The following is a 15935-nucleotide window of genomic DNA, read 5'->3' as shown; positions in this document are numbered from 1 at the left end:
GGCGCTATGGCCATGGGAATTCTTGGAAGGGAAAACATTTCATTGGGGCTGCTCTGAACTCCAGCCCCGAGGTTTAGTGCACTGTGATGGTGGGGAGCATCATGGCGGCATGTAGGCAGACACGATGCTGGAGAGGTAGCTGAGTGCCACATCATGATCCACAGGCAGCAGGGAGAGAGAGACTGGGCCTGACTTGAGTATTTGAAAACCCAAATCTACCCCCTAGTCACACACTTCCTCTAGCAAGGCAACACCTATTCCAGCAAGGTCATACCTGGTGCCACTTCCTAATGACCCAAGATCCAAATCTATGAGCCTATGGTGGCCATTCCTACCCAAACCACATATGCATACGTAACTCGGGGTTGCTTGTGTCCATTTCACTAGAAGAGTGTATTACTATAAATATGTTGTCGTTTCTGTTTCTTGCCTCCTATTTCCAGGGCTTTAGAACACAGTATTCATCTACCAGACATTTTCTGGTTGATACTTTTTGGCATAATCCCTTGCTAAAAGAGTTTGGCTACCTACCGTTTCTCCATGTGAGAATCCCGAGCAAGGAGTTTAAATCGATACTCATGATCCTCTTCTGATTGCCAGTCCAGTCGCCTCTCATTGCCCACAATAGATGCGTCCCAAGACCCCCTGGTCAATACCTGAAGCGAAATAGTCCCAAACCATGAGTACTATGGTTCTGCAGCACTTTAAGGTTGTCGCTGAGACGGCTGCTTAGCGGTGGACAAGTCGTGAATGCAGTGTGGAATTCCTGACACTCCGGTGAGATTTCATCAGCAATGATGTCGACTTACACCTCAGGAGTTGAGGGCTGAGGATAGGTTCCGTAGGAAGGCCCTTGCCTAGATGGCATGAGGCTGCGTTTAATTTCCAATACTCCTCTCCCCAGGTATTGTTAATCTGTGTCCACTTAGTTTGTTTGCACTGTGATTAGCAGCCCATCCCACAGATAACTAAGACTACAGAAAGTCAGGTTTGAGGTTAGGAGACTCTACCATAACTTGGTTATAGAGGTTATGGGGCCTGACCCCAGATGAACCAGATGCAGATGCTTGTTGCATAAATAGTGGTCAACCAGACCCAACCCACTCCAGGAATAGAGAGAGCTGAATATCTTAACAGTCACAGGAAGAAAACTCATGTGAAAAACTTAGCGAAGTATGGAGAAGAACCCCCTTGGTTAGACAAAAAGTCTAACTAGGCTACTCTGGGCGCCACGCAGAACGGTGTAATATTGACACTTACTAAAACATGGCCTACCACTAGTGCTCTTCCGTGACGCTGGACAGGGAGCCCTGGCCAGTCCAGGGGATATTCAGATTAGAGTTAGAAATAATGAGGAAGCTGAACAAGGGCCTTGCATTACAAGGTCATTTTATAACACTGGAGGTTTCAAGAGAAAAAAAAAAGCATAAATTATTTTGAGAGCAATGCCCATTTAAAATACTCCTCAAGTGTCTAAGGAAAAATACATTTTCAAGAATTATGTCTAGGAAAAAACAAAATGTGGCCACACAGTAGGGCCTCTTGTGGTTTTCAAGAGATGCTCTGAGGGATACCAGTTTCCCTGTAAGCCCATGTGCCGTGGACTCTCAAACCTAGTTATTTCATGGAACTGAGCATGCTGAATCTAAGACATAGAGCCAACAGATTAATAATTCCCGAAGCTAACTTGTAAAATAGAAGGGCTGGGGTGTAGAGGCTGGAGAGATAGACAGCTCAGCAGTTAGAGTGTGTGCGTTCTTGCAGAAGGCCTGAGCTCAGCTCCTAGCATCTACATGAGGCGGCTCACAACCACCTGTAACTTCAGCTCCAGGGCATGCAACATACTCTTCATAATACACACAAAAGTGTGGTTTTTAAAAAAAAATTTAAAAATTGATTGTGGTGACTTCAGGCCTGCAATTCCCACACAGAAGAGGCAGGAGTGCTGTGACTTCAAGACTTGGGTGACAAGAATGTGTATGTAGTGAGACGCAGAATCAAAACAGAATAAAGCAATTGCTACTCACTAGTATTGAAATGTTGTAAAGCCATAGACAATATGGCATAAAAGTAAATTGACCATGAGAATAGAATATTACTCAGGTCCTGGAAATGTGGATCATCTGTCTTAGCAAGTGATACTTAAGAGGCAAAGATAACACTTCTGTTTGATGTTTTGTCAGTTGTGTGTATAATGAACAGTAAAACCAAATTAGGCCGTTTGTTTATGAAGTGTGAAATAATGTGAGAATAGGAAGGGCATACACGGTGATCATTTGTAGTGAGCCAGCCCTGACGGGCAGAGGCAGATGGAGTCAGCTGTATTCACAACGCAAGTCCCAGGCCAGTCAGTTCTGTGTAGTGAGACCTTGCCACAAAAAAACAAAACAAAACAAAACAAAAAAACAAACAAAAAAAAACCTTAGGGGGTTTTGTGCTTTTAGTGCAGGCAATGTTCTAATCAAGACTGAGAAGGTTTTTAAAGCATAAAGGTTTAATTGGATTATACTGAATTGAATTTGTGGTTAGTAAGACACAATTAAGAAAGTGGAGGGTAGGGAACAGAGCAGCTGCTCATTCCTTGGGCATCACTTAACCACCTGAAACTCCAGTTCCACACCCAGCAATACTGGTCTCTGCATCCACCTGAACACACAGACACAATTTTCAATAATCTTTAAGTGAGGGGGATGGGCTGGAGTGATGGCTCAGCATTTAAGAGCACTTGCTGCTCTTCCAGAGGACCTCAGTTAAGCTCTTAGGACCCATGATAGGTGACTCACAACCATCTTTAACTCAACCTCCAAGGGGTCTGACACCTTCTTCTGGTCTCTGTGGACATCTGCACTCTTGTGTGCATCACACACGTGACATTAAGAATACATCATTTTAAGCCGGGCATGGTGGTGCATGCCTTTAATCCCAGCACTCGGGAGGCAGAGGCAGAGGCAGGCGAATTTCTGAGTTCGAGGCCAGCCTGGTCTACAAAGTGAGTTCCAGGACAGCCAGGGCTACACAGAGAAACCCTGTCTCGGAAAAAAAAAAAAAAAAAAAGAATACATCATTTTAAGTTTAGGAAAAGGGAAGGTCAACTATTCTTGCAGTTCATATGGTGAAGAAAAAGTATTGGTAAATTTTTTTCAGTAAGGAGGCAGTTAGTAAATACTGCGGCTTTTAGTAAATACTGCGGCTTTTGTCCCAGTTTGTAAATACTGCGGCTTTTGTCCCAGCACTGTTGCTTAGCTTTCCTCCTGTAATTGGCAGGCAACCCCATATTGTACACAGACAATGGTGTATGGCTATTTCCCACTGGGCTTTTATTCACAAGCATAAGGACGGCCAGAAGCAGGCCTAGAGCTCCTGGTTTCCTGGGATTTTATCTGGAACATATAAAGAACACCTAATCAATAGGAGGAGAATATAAGCAAAAGACATCCACATCACGAGAGGAAAAAAATGACTATATAGCAATACATATATTGAGAAGATGTTTTATCTCAATTATCAAGGGACTGTAGATTAAAAACCCAACCACTGAGGTCTATGGGATGCTTGCATAGTCCTATGACCTGAGCCTATGGTAGAAGGAAGAAACCTAACTCCTTTGGTCTCTTCTGGGTTGCACACATGGTATGGCACAGGCATCTCCGCACATATACGTTATACACAATCATTTAGAACCCATTCACTGAAATAGTTAAACTGGAGGCAAAACAAAACAAAGCAGGTATTTGCAAGAATGTTTCGACAAAAATTTTCAACAGCAAGAATCTCAACATGAATTTTTAAAAAGTAGATATTTTTAATTTGTGCATATGTATGTGTGTGCCACGTGTGTGCAGGTGCCTTTGGAGGACAGAAAGGGGTATTGGATCCCCTGAGACTGGCGTTACAAACAGCTATGAGCCTCCTTACATGGATGCTGAGAACACCCTACCTAGCCACCCCTCCAGCCTGGAACAGGACAGATGATAAACCACTTTGGAAAACTTTAGCCAAAGCCTTGTCTTGGTTAAGGTTTCATTGCTGAGAAGGGACACCATGACCAAGGCAACTCTTATACAGGAAGACATATAATTGGGGCTGGCTTACAGTTTCAGAGGTTCAGTCCTGGTTTCTACATCTTGATCCGAAGGCAGCTAAGAGGAGACTGTCACACTGGGCATAACTTGAGCTATATATGAGACCTCAAATCCCACCTCCACAGTGACACACTTCCTCCAACAAGGCCACGCCTCCTAATAGTGCCATTCCCTCTGGGCCAAGCAAAAAAAAAAAAACACAAAACAAAACAAAAAAAAAAAAAAAAAACATGAATCAATGGGGGCCGAACCTGTTCAAACCACCACAAGCATGTAATTACCCTTTACTCAAGCCAGGCAGAAACACACACACAGGCACACACTAATGCACTAAAAATATACATAATATGAAACCTCGAAAGAAAACACATCCCAGAAGGCTCAAGGCTCACATATGGAGTGGGACGAACAGATTGGAGGAGTTTATTCCCATGGCGGAATCCTGTTGCACAGTGGGAGAAGATGGGAGTCGGAACAGCCACATAGCTGAATAAAGAAGCCTGGGCACTCATAAGCACGTGGTGTGATTCTCTGCAAAGGATAAAACCAGGCAAACCACCGCGCGCTCAGCAGCACACCGTTGACTAGAGCTGAGGCTTACAGGAGTTACATAGCCGGTTCCTGCGGTTGCCTGTGTAAAAAGCTGGTGTTGAACAACCCCAGTGTGTTCTGCACTATGTCTTTCTCTGCATCTATGGGACCCTTTGATAAAGAGGACTTAAAAGTTCACAACTGACTAGCCCTTGTTACCTGCCACACACCCTACCTCTCACCTACCTCTTCTTCAGACATGACACACCACAAGAGGACATCAGATCCCACTACAGATGGTTATGGGCCACCGTGTGGTTGCTGGGATTTGAACTCAGGACCTCTGGAAGAGCAGTCAGTGCTCTTAACCGCTGAGCCATCTCTCCAGCCGCAAGTGGTGAGTTTTTATAGCTTTACAGGACCCTTCTTCACGGTCACTTTAGCTTTGGTGGCATCTGCTGTGATGTTCTGCCCCAGGCCCTTGAAGCCATACCACCATCGTATATTTTAAATAAAATATTTGAAAAAGCCCAAGGGCCGGTAAATCTTTCTTCATTCACATGTTAACATACACATGTGTTTGCTACTTTGAAACCTGTCGGAATTCGCTCTTCAATATAGAAGCTAATGTGTATTCTTTTGTTTTCTATCAAATTGGGGGGTTTGGTGGTGGTGGTCTTTTGTTTTGTCTTGTTTTAGAGTCAGGGTCACTCTGTAGCCCTGGCTATCCCAGAATCCACTATGAAGACCAGCCTGACCTCAGACCCACAGAGCATCACCTGCCTCTGCTTCCCAATTGCTGGGATTAAAGGTGTGTACCCCCATGACAGCTCATATCTATTACTACATTTATTCTGTGTAAACATGGTGAGTGGGTATATCTGTATGTGTGTGAATCACCGTTTCTATTTCCAAACTTTGAAATTCTCATATTTCTAAATTTAAGATGATTCTCTTTAGGGCAAAATATAACAGTGTATTTGGCTTGATGGAGAGTCATATTTAAGAACTGTTCAGGAGGCCTGCAAGGTGGTTCATCCAGTAATGGCTCCAGCTACCCCACCAGCCACCCCAACACAGTCCCTGGGACTCATAAGGTGGAAAGAAAGAACTAACTCCTGCAAGCTGCCGTCTGACCTCCACCCTGGGGCCATGACACAAGAATGCCCCCATACAAATGTATATAAAATAAATTAAAACCTATCTAAAAGGTTCTCAGGCAGCCTTGTGGTCCCACTCCTACCTGTAATCCCAGCATCGAAGTGGGTGGAGACAGGAGGATGGCCGGGTTGCTGGTTACATGTTCAGCTGAAGAGCATGCACTCCAGGATCCAAGGAATTAGGTAAAGAAAGAGGAGGCTATCGGAATCTGCCCTCTGGCCACTTCATGAACACATAAAGAGACGACAGAAAGAAGGATGGACTCCATGTATGCAAAAGAGACGAAGAATGGACAGGAGCAAGGGCCCATGGGCACCAGAATTCTGGCAGTGGCGAAATGGGTCTGCAAAGGACCAAAGAGCGAATCCAAGCCCATGGTCAGCCAAGATGCATTTCTCAGCGAGAGGGTGTGGCCAGCAGGTGGAGAAGGCTCTGAACATTAAGGAGTGGGTGTGACTACGTTTTAAGGGCGTGGCCATTGTATAAAGGAGCAGTTCAGTAGTAGGCGTACAAGACTTGGGCTGAGGGTGTGGTCAGAGTGGCCGGGTCAGCTCAGGTTCGAAGGGCGTGGCTCTGGGTGCGGGGCGTGGCCAGGACTTGCAAACTGACTCGAGGAGATCCTTAGTTCCAGAGCCACAACTGACCTGCACCTGACAGTTCTTGGGGACCTGGAGACCGTTGACCAGGCTGAGGGCTGACACAGAGCACCTCGGAAGTGAGAAGGCAGGCTTCCCAGTACCAGAGAGGAATGGACGTGGCGTGCAGAAGCGGGAGGGAATAAAAGCCACCTGGGTAGGGAAGTCCTCTGACCAACAGCCCATCCTTTTGCAGTGCCCTGTTCCAGGGTCATGTGGCCACCGCTGCTGCTGCTGTTTCTGCTGCTTCCTGCTGCCCATGGCGCCCCCCACCCGGCTGCGGACCTCCAGGAAAACTTTCCAAGCGTACTCGAAGGTTTCCACCGCCCTGTAGTGGGTTGGTGGGTTTGGGAAGAGAGGAGTTTGGGGACCTGCAGAAAGGGAAAGAGGCAGCGGTAAGCAGAGACCAATAGGAAGAAAGAATATTGGCGAGGATGCAGAGAATTGGGTGGGTGAGTGGTAGAGAGGAAGTCAGTTCGATGGGTGTGCTCTACTACCGGATGCCCCAAAACACCCTTTGGACTCCCAAGAGACCCGCTATGCAATGGGTTGCTGTCCATTCCCATGTGCATGGCCACAGCATAGGGGGCCTGGCTGGGGAGCTACCTCATTCCTGATAGCACCACGCAGCTAAACTTGCCACTCTTCAACAGAAATCCAAACTGAAGGAGACAGAGGCATGTGGAGAGAAGACAACCCGTTCGCTGGCTCCCGCTGTCCTCCTGGCTCATGAGGTGGCTTCTATGTGGTCCAGAAGCTGGGGGCGAGGACCTGTAGCCTCATGAAGGCCTGCCAGGCACAGGATCCGGAGCTCCACACTCCTCCCAAAATCCCTGGTCTCCTCCGGGGGCCCTTCAGCTGCTGAAGGGGCTGGGGTGGACACCATTATCCTAGCAGGGGACATATGTGGAACTCACCAGACCCACCTGCAGCACCATTTCAAAATAAAAGTAAAATTTCAAGCTTATTGTGTGTCGCCTCCTATTCCGACCAGCAGAAAAGAGCGACAACACTACGTTCTTCTCAAAGCAGTTTATTCAGGAACCTTTCAATATCATGCATGAATCTCTCTCCAGAAATCAATCTCTCCAGGAAAAAAACAACAACCCGCCTCCCACTCACAATCCCTTATATATCCTCTCAACCACGCCCCATCAGCCCAGTCCACGTAACAGCAGTCCATTGGTCCGATCTTGCATCATGGTGCACCTGCGCAGCTCTCACAATGGACATGGCTTATTTTCAGGTGTATGAGGAAGTCAGGTGCAAGTCATAAGACTTGGCTGCAGTCCCGGGTGCCATCTTGGGACTGCTGCCACACCCGCTCCTCACAATTGTGCTCTTTGCTTTTGAGATCAGTCCCCAGCTCCCGGCCAAGCAGTTCCTCCCAGCTTTGGACCTGGCATTCCCCTGCCCCATACACTGACATCTGCACGCTCACCTGTGCAGTTGTGTTTGCTGTCTTTGACCACTGCCACTGGTGATTGGCCTTCTCTTCCCACAGTGGGATGCTCCAATCTTAACCAGGACCTAGGGAGATGGGGCTGAGTTAGACAAGGTAGGAATTTCCTGCATTTGGGGTTTGGAGACAGGACCTTGTGATATAGCCCAGGTTGGCCTGGAACTCTCATACCTCCTGCCTCGGACTCCTGGGTGTTGAGATTACAGGTGTGTACTATCATGGCCAAGTCACAGATTGCCTAGTGAAATAACACTGCAGCTGAATCTCCTGATTACCCCCACCCCCTCTTGTGTGTTAGGGTTTTACTGCTATGAAGAGACACCATGACCAAGGCAAATCTTGCAAGGACAACATTTAATTGGGGGTGGCTTACAGATTCAGAGGTTCAGTCCGTTATCATCATGCTTGCAGGCAGTCATGGTGCAGGAGGAGCTGAGAGTTCTACATCTTCATCTGAAGCAGAAGATTGGCTTCCAGGCAGCTACGATGAGGGTTTTAAAGCCCAAGCCCACAGTGACACACCTACTCCAAAAAGGCCACACCTTCAAAGAGTGCCACTTCCTGGGCTAGGCATACTCAAAGCACCACAAAAGGTTCTCTACCACTAAGGGACACATCTAGCTCCTTACTGTGGGTGAGAGTTGGGGGAGGTTGGATTAGACAACTGAGCTATACTCCAGCCCCTCACTGGAGGGATTCTAGACAGCTACATGAAAACTGAGCTATAACCCAGTTCTGGGGACAGCATACCATGACAGGAACTGCCCGCAGCAGGCCGGAATGGAGGCATCTCAGAAGCCCACGGCAGCTCCTTGTCATGGTATGCTGTCCCCAGCACCCCAGCCTCTCACTGGGGAGTGGAGGTTCTAGACAACTGTACTACAATTGACCTGTACCCCAGTCCTCTAATTTTTACTTTGAAACAGTCTCACTGAGCTGTTCAGCCTTGCCATAAATGTGTCAGCTTCCTGCCTCAGCCTCCTGAGTAGCTGATATCACACACCTGCACCACCAGGCCCAGCTCTTATGGGATATTTGATAGGGAATCTGAAGAGCAGAGTCCTGACTCCATAGGACAAGCCCCAGAACTGGACTTTGTCACTGATATTATCCAGGCCATAGAGCAGGCTCCTCATTCCAGCATCAGATGACCCATGAGGTTTCAGGAGTTCTGGGCTTAGCCACTGTCTGTGGCCTAAGTTCACTGAGTCTCCTGAGCTCACCTCTCTGTGAGCTCCTGGGCCCAGATTCTGTCTGGAGCTGAGAGGTCTCATACAGGTGGGTAGATATGGTAATGATGGCTTGGGAGCCAAACCCATAGAAAATTCTGGGTGGGCCAATGAAATCTTAGCAACAGCCCTGGTATTAGCTGTTCGTGTGCAAAACAATTCATCCATGGGACACAACAGAGGCCTAACTTATGTCTATGAAGTCTGTACTTGGTTGAGGAGTCTTTGAAATCATGTAAGAGGTCCTATTAGGGTCCTTCATCATATGGAATTGTGTCCAACCACCTAGATTAAGGAAGGAATTTGAAGAAAGAAGAAGACAGACAGATGCCAGGGACCAGCCTTAAAACAAGCTGGAGGCAGGTTGTCTGGCTTTCATTCCCACTGACTATGACAAAATACTTTGACAAAGGCAACTCAGAGAAGAAAGGGTTTGGTTTACCTCAGTCTATCAGCTTACAGTACAGTCCATCATAGTAGGGAGGTCATTGGGGAGGAGTTAGTCCTGTCACAGCCATAATCAGAAACAGAAAGCAATGAATGCATGCAAGCAGGTGCTCAGCTTGCTTTCTTCACTCTCATGCAATCCAGTATTTCCTGTGTAGGGAATGGTATAACCCACAGTGGGCAGGTCTTCACACCTCAACATATTAAAGACAATGCCCTACAGACATGCCCATAAAACAACCTAATCTAGATAATCCCTCATTGAGAGTGGGGTTTTTTTCCAAAAAAAGATTGTGCGTGTTTGTGTATGAGTGTTTTGTCTGCATGTATGTATGTGTTTAGTGCCTGCAGAAATCTGAAGAGGGTGTAGGAGCCCCTAGGACTGGAGTTACAGAGGGATGTGAGTCACTGGGTGACTACTGGGAACTGTACCCAGGTCCTCTGCAAGAGCAACAAGTACTCTTAACTTCTGAGCCATCTCTTCAAATCCTGAGACTCTTTGGAGGTGTTTCTAGGTGAAGACAAGTGTATTAGTTAGGGTTCTACTGCTGTGAAGAGACACCATGACCAAAGCAAGTCTTATAAAGGACAGCATTTAGTTGTGGCTGGCTTACAGGTTCAGCGGTTCACTCCAGTATCATCAAGGCAAGAACATGGCAGCATCCAGGCAGGCATGGTGCAGGAGGAGCTGAGAGTTCTACATCTTTATCTAAAGGTTGCTAACAGAATACTGATTGGTAGGCAGCTAGGAGGAGGGTCTTAAAGCCCAAGCCCACAGTGACACACCTACTCCAACAGGGCCACACCTCCTAATAGTCCCTGGGTCAAGCATATACAACCTATCACATCAAGTTAGTAGTAGAAACTAACTGTCACAGGTATATTCAGAGATGAGGCCATTGTTAAGCACACACCTGTGACTGCATTATAGACAGCATTTCAACACTGGCCATTATCCTGTTGCTCTTGAGATAGACGGTGTCCCCCTCACAATTTGTGTGTTGAAACCTACTCCCAATACAATGGTATCAAGAGATGGAGACTTTGAGGTGTGCTTAATTAGGTCTTGGAGGTGGAGCCACCAGGAATTAGATTAGTGCCTTTGTGAGAACCTCAGGATCGCACACCTTTAATCCCAGCACTCGGGAGACAGAGGCAGGCAGATTTCTGAGTTTGAGGCTAGCCTGGTCTATAAAGTGAGTTCCAGGACAGCCAGGGCTATACAGAGAAACCCTGTCTCCGAGAGAGAGAGAGAGAGAGAGAGAGAGAGAGAGAGAGAGAGAGAGAGAGAGAGAGAGAACCTCAGGACTGCTGGCATGGCTGAGCAGTTTAAGGGGCTTGCAGCCAAACCTAACAACCTGAGCCCAATCCCTGGGTTGCTCATGGTAAAGGGATAGAACTGACTCCTGAAAGTTGCCCTCTGACCTCCATAGTCATGTACGTGCATGCACATGTGCAGAAGAAGCACAATAATATAAATAATATATACACATGTACACACAAAGTAAAGTAATAAATAAGCAAGTATTTAAAATAACAGCTGTAGAAAAATGTCTTCACCAAATTGTGCAATATGAAGAGGCAGTATCTTCCCCGCTGCCTTCTAGGTTGGCCTGCCATGGAGAGAAGCCCAGATCTCCTGGAGGGGTGGATAGGGACAGAAATTGAGTGGAGTACTGTACTGTCTGGTTTTGGGTGTCAACTTGACACAGCTGGAGTTATCAAAGAGAAAGGAGCTTAGAGGAAATGCCTCCATGAAATCCAGTTGTGGGGCATTTTCTCAATTAGTGACCAAGGTGGGAGGGCCCATTGTGGGTGGTGCCATCCCTGGGCTGGTGGTCTTGGGTTCTATAAGAAAGCAAGCTGAGCAAGCCAGAGGAAGCAAGCCAGTAAGTAACATCCCTCCATGGCCTCTGCATCAGCTCCTGCTTCCTGATCTGCTTGAGTTCCAGTCCTGACTTCCTTTGGTGATCAAGAGCAGTGTGGAAGTATAAGCTGAACAAACCCTTTCCTCCCCAACTTGCTTCTTGGTCATGATGTTTATGCAGGAATAGAAATCCTGACTATGCCGGCAGTGGTGGCACATGCCTTTAATCCCAGCACTTGGGAGGCAGAGGCAGGTGGATTTCTGAGTTCAAAGCCAGCCTGGTCTACAGAGTGAGTTCTAGGGCTACACAGAGAAACCCTGTCTTAGAAACCCCCCTCTCCCCCCCAAAAAAACCTGGCTAAGACAAGTACACTGGTACACCGTACTCCACCCACACATCCAGAAATGGGCTGGAGCACACAGATGCTGGAAAACACAGATCAGAAGTGATTCAGAGAGGGACTCGTTCCTCCCTGGAAGTGTGAGCCCTCCAGAGATGGCTTTGCTGCTGTGGGATGCTGTAGTGAAGTATGTAGATTTGGTGGCGTATAAATATTTCTTTCTCACAGATCCGGGGCTGGGAGGGTTTCCATGGTGCAGAATGTGGACACAGGAACTCTCTTGGACATTAACTTTTACTGGTGTGTGTGTGAGCCACATGTGTGCAGGTGCCTAGGGAAGCAGAAGAGGGCATTAGATTCCCTGCAGCTGATGTGAGCAATCCAGTGTGGATGCTGGGAAATGAACTTAGGTCCTCTGGAAGAGAAGCAAGCACTCCTAAGCACGGAGCCAGAACTCCAGCACCTGGGACTGCCTTTGTGAGGGCACTAATATCGTTCATGAGGGCCCCACCCTCATAGCCCAATCCCATCTCAAAGACCCCACTCTCCCACCCAGGAGCTGGGCGATGGCTCAGCGGGTTAAGTGTTGGCCACAAGAATGTGAGGAACTGAGCTCAAATCCCCAGTGCCTACCTAAGGATATGTGTACCACAGTCACCTGTAATCTGAGTGTCCTAGGGTTTTCTTGGAAGTTTACTGTCTAGCCTGGTGTTTGCAGCAGAAGATGGTGAGAGTCAATGCAGCATGTTTTCCTCTGTCCTCTACATGGGCATCATGGCGTACATACACCAAAACACAGACACACACACACACACACACACACACACACATACACACACACACCTGCTCCCATCTGAGACTGCATTTCCCACTCTGTAATTGGGAAGAGGATGTCTGACTCCCTTGAGTATATTTGTCAGGCATATAGGGAGGAAGGAAGAACACTCCAACTCTCTCACTCCCTGAGGCGTCTATGACAGAGTCCTAAAGAAGACACCTGAAGGAGAGCCCTCCTGTTTCCAGGCATAGAGTGCTCCTTCAGTGGCACTTCATTATCCCCGGCTGTTCCTCTCCCCAGTGACCAGAGCAGATGCGCTAAAATGTAGGGCGTGAAGGCTAAGACAGAGTCACCAACTGAGGGGAGGCAAAATCAAAATCTAAGCAGTAGGCAGTAACGTCATGCCAATCACTAACACATTCTTCTCCGCTCAGTAGATGGTCTCTTCAGTCCATTCCCATCTCCTTGGCTGTACAGGAAGGAGAGACCCTGCCTTAATTTCATAAGGTCCCGTTTGTCAGTAGCCAGCCGTATTTCCCCTGGAAGTCCTCTCCTATGCCCCGATTTTTTGGCTAACAATTTCAGAGTTCCGGGTCTTGTTCTTGAGCCATTTCCAGTTGGGTTGTATGGAGCATGAGAGATAAGAATAAGTGTCTTTGACATATTACCCATCCCGTTTCCCCAAGACCATTTGTTGAAGATGATGTATTTTCTCCATTGTATATTTTGGGGGCATCTTTGTAAAAACAACAAACAGACAAACAAACAAAACAGGTAGCTATAGTTGTGCAAACTTATATGTGGCTCTTCTGTGGCATTCCGTAGGTTGACATCTCCTCTGTGGCAGTACCATGCTGTTTGCTGCTGTGCTTCTGTCGTATAACTTGAGGTTGACAACAATGTTGCCTCCACAGTATACTTTCTGTTGAAGATGGCTGCTATCCAGGGTGTTTGGGGCTGATTTTTTCTATTTCTCTTATTTATGTCCTGAGAGCCATGGGGATCTTCATTAGGATTCTGTTGAGGCTGTAGACTGGTTATTGGTTATTGGTTATTGGTTATTGGTAGGATGGGCAGTGTTAACTCTTCTAACCCATGACCTTGAAAGATCTCTCAATCTTCTAGAGCAGTGGTTTTCACCCTGCCAAAAGCTGTGAGCTTTAACACAGTTCCTCATGTTGTAGTGCCCCCCAACCATAAAATTGTTTTTGTTGCTACTTCACAACTGCAGTTTTGCTACTGCTATGAACTTTAATGTAAATAAATATCTGTGTTTCCCGACAGTCTTAGGCGACTCCTGCGAAAGAGTCGGTGACTCTCCAGCGGGGTCGAGACCCACAGATTGAGAACCATGGTTCTAACATCGTCCCTTTTTTTTTTTTCCCTCCTCCTCTCCCCAGAATTTTAAAGCTTTCTTTATAGAGGTCTTTTACTTCTTGGTTAGGTTTGTTTCTTTTTATTTTTCTTGAAGCTATGGCGAATGGTAATGTCTTAATGATATTTTTTTCTCAAGATTCTGTCAGTTTTGTACATAAGGAAAGAAGGCAATAGATTTTTATAGGTTGATTTTGTATTCTGCCACTTTGCAAAAAGTGTTTGTAGGTTCTAGGTTTTTGTTTTGGTTTTGGGTTTTTGGGTTTTTTGGGGTTTTTTGTTTGTTTGTTGTTTTGTTGTTGTTTGGTTTGTTGGTTTTGGTTTTGGTAGAGTCATTGTTAGGGTCAGTTACATATAGAATCAGAGTATCTGCAAATAGGGATTCTACAATTTCTTCTTTTCCTACTTGGATCATTTTATTTCCTTCTCTTGACTTACTGCTATAGCTGGGATTTCAAGCATTATACAGAATAGGTACGGAGAGAGTGGATACCCTAGTCTTATTCCCGATTTTAGTGGAAATCTTCAAGCTTTTCTCTATTTAACATAACTTTAGCTGTAGGATTTTAATATATAGCCTTTATTATGTTAAGATGTGTTTTGTGTAGTAAGAATTTTAATTTCGGGCGGTAGCGGCTGCAGTTTGGCCAGACAATTCCGGGGTGGCGCACGGCGTCCTGGAACTGAGCAAGTTGGAGCTCCAGGCGCAGAGGCAAGCAGGGCGGTAAGGTGCGCACCAAGGCCAAGTCGCGATCGTCGCGCGCGGACCTGCAGTTCCCCATAGGCCATGGGCCGCGTTCACCGGCTGCTGCGGAAGGGCAACTATGCGGAGCGCGTGGGTGCGGGAGCGCCCGTGTACCCGGCGGCGGTGCTGGAATGCCTCGAGATCCTGGAGCTGGCGGGCAATGTGGCAAGGGACAACAAGAAGACGCGCATCATCCCTGGCCACCTGCAGCTGGCCATCCACAACGACCAGAAGCTCAACAAGCTGCTGGGCCTTGTGACCATCGCGCAGGGCGGCGTCCTGCCCAATATCCAGGCCGTGCTGCTGCCCAAGAAGACAGAGAGCCAGAAGGTGAAGAGCAAGTGCAGAGCCACCACGGTCCACAGCCAATAAAGTTGGTGAAGAGAGAGAGAGACAGAGACAGAGAGAGACAGAGAGACAGAGACAGACAGAGAGAGAGAAAAGAAAAAGAATTTTAGTTTCTTTTTAAAAAAAGACCCAGTTATGTTATGTAAATATGTTTTGTTTTAATCTTAGATGTGAGATATGGGGCTGTTTCAGTTTGTCCACAGCTGCTAACCATGATTGTCTCGTGCTCTAGGAGGAGTGTGATTTGTGCTAGCTGCAAATTTAATTAGTTTAATTCTGTGGACTCTGGAGAGGGAATAAATACTAGAGCCCCAAGAGGAGCAGGAGACACTGGGAGAAGAAGAGGGAGGAGGGGGAGGAGGAGAGGAAGAAGAGGGAAGAGGAGAAGGAGAGGGAGAAGGGGGTGGAGGAAGAGAGGAGGAGAAGGAAGAGGAGGAGGAGGAAGACAAGGAGGGGGAAGGAGAGGGGGAAGAAGAGGAGGAGGAGGAAGAGGAGGAGAAAGAAGAGGAGGAAGAAGAAGAGGGAAGAGGAGAAGGGGAAGAGGAGGGAGGAGGGGGAGGAGGAAGAAGAGGAGGAGGAGAAGGAAGAGGAGGAGGAAGACAGGGAGGGGGAAGGAGAGGGGGAAGAAGAGGAGGAGGAGGAAGAGGAGGAAGAAGAAGAGGGAAGAGGAGAAAGGGAAGAGGAGGGAGGAGGGGGAGGAGGAAGAAAAGGAGGAGAAGGAAGAAGAAGGGGGAAGAAGAAGAGAAGGAGAAAGAGGAGGAGGAGGAAGAGGAAGAGGAGGAGGAGGCAGCCGCTCCTGCACCTGGTTGCTGTTGTTGCAGTTTCTCCAGTGTTGTTGGGCAAAGGAATAGGAAGCTGGAGGTCTCCTGACAATGAAGATTGGACTTGCCCCAAAGAACTCAATCAGCAGGAAGTAACCTAAAGAGCTACAACCG

General features: G+C 47.3%; 1 long non-coding RNA gene and 1 pseudogene across 3 annotated transcripts; both read left to right on the top strand.

Moving 5' to 3' along the window:
* The first annotated feature begins 6403 nt into the window (after positions 1–6403).
* Rbakdn (RB-associated KRAB zinc finger downstream neighbor (non-protein coding)) lies at positions 6404–7376 on the top strand. Of its 3 annotated transcripts, none has more exons than NR_040426.1 (3): positions 6404–6489; positions 6606–6725; positions 7063–7376. It is a non-coding gene; the product is annotated as an RB-associated KRAB zinc finger downstream neighbor (non-protein coding) (long non-coding RNA). The 3 variants fall into 3 exon arrangements; NR_040425.1 differs by having other exon boundaries at positions 6404–6497; NR_040424.1 differs by having other exon boundaries at positions 6404–6725.
* A 5153-nt stretch (positions 7377–12529) lies between these two features.
* Gm7291 lies at positions 12530–15024 on the top strand (annotated as a pseudogene).
* Positions 15025–15935: the final 911 nt, after the last annotated feature.

This window comes from Mus musculus, chromosome 5 (genome assembly GCF_000001635.26).
Source record: "Mus musculus strain C57BL/6J chromosome 5, GRCm38.p6 C57BL/6J".
In the NCBI taxonomy this organism is placed as follows: Eukaryota; Metazoa; Chordata; class Mammalia; order Rodentia; family Muridae; genus Mus; species Mus musculus.
This window is presented reverse-complemented; position numbering and strand designations above follow the sequence as displayed.